Source organism: Etheostoma spectabile, chromosome 12 (assembly GCF_008692095.1).
Source record: "Etheostoma spectabile isolate EspeVRDwgs_2016 chromosome 12, UIUC_Espe_1.0, whole genome shotgun sequence".
Classification (NCBI taxonomy): Eukaryota; Metazoa; Chordata; class Actinopteri; order Perciformes; family Percidae; genus Etheostoma; species Etheostoma spectabile.
The window spans coordinates 30,564,456-30,565,647 of NC_045744.1; the positions used below are offsets into that span (position 1 = coordinate 30,564,456).

At 37.4% G+C, this 1,192-nt stretch overlaps 1 protein-coding gene across 1 annotated transcript in view; it reads right to left on the reverse strand.

Moving 5' to 3' along the window:
• The window catches only part of LOC116699831 (potassium voltage-gated channel subfamily H member 6), a 142,747-nt gene that overhangs the window by 121,833 nt on the left and 19,722 nt on the right, over window positions 1-1,192 (reverse strand). The gene's annotated exons all lie outside the window — the stretch shown is intronic.

Here is a 1,192-nt window from a genome sequence, read left to right on the forward strand (position 1 = left end):
TATAATATAAACTGTTTTTCAATGTCTAATTTTCCATCAAATTATGACCTGGACACAGGAAGCTTCTAACTGAATAATTAAATTCAGATGCTACCTGTTTTAATAGTAACTCTTTAGGTATACAAGCTCTAAAAAGACATTAACGATATGTGTATCTTCATTATAACATTTATTCAAACATTCAAAAAGTAAATTCAACATGAAGCGGCGATCAGACACAGCTGCCGCTGATGGTGTTGCTTTCAGACTGCAGACAGAAGGAGAAAGCTTTAGGTTGGTCCAGTAGTTATCCAACCTGTCCTGGTAACATTAGGTTAGTCCAGTAGTTAGTCCACTAGTTATCCAACCTGTCCTGGTAACATTAGGTTAGTCCAGTAGTTATCCAACCTGTCCTGGTAACATTAGGTTAGTCCAGTAGTTAGTCCAGTAGTTATCCAACCTGTCCTGGTAACATTAGGTTAGTCCAGTAGTTATCCAACCTGTCCTGGTAACATTAGGTTAGTCCAGTAGTTTTTCCAACCTGTCCTGGTAACATTAGGTTAGTCCAGTAGTTATCCAACCTGTCTTGTTAACATTAGGTTAGTCCCGTAGTTATCCAACTTGTCCTGGTAACATTAGGTTAGTCAAGTAGTTATCCAACCTGTCCTGGTAACATTAGGCTAGTCCAGTAGTTATCCAACCTGTCCTGTTAACATTAGGTTAGTCCCGTAGTTATCCAACCTGTCCTGGTAACATTAGGTTAGTCTAGTAGTTATCCAACCTGTCCTAGTAACATTAGGCTAGTCCAGTAGTTATTCAACCTATCATGGTAACATCACAATTGTATATTTAAGCATACCATAACATAAAGGAACCTTATGTAACTGTAGTGGTGTACTTTCTTCGTCATGGTCTTAACTGACAACTGTTGACCATTTAACACACTAACACCTACCTTTACTGTGTTAGTGGGCGTTTATCAATGGTGTTGTTATGACTTTTCATATGTTGGTTGAAGCGTGTGTGTCTACAGTACTATTTAACCTTCATGTGGTAGCTCATTAGCTGGTATCGTTTACCTTGTAGTGGCTGATCATATTTTGCATTTGTTTGAACAATGAGCTAATGTTACATGTATGCAGTAAATTACAAGCTTATGTAAACTGTTAGCTACTGTGAGCTTAATGTAATTAAGATTAATTAATGCAATTCT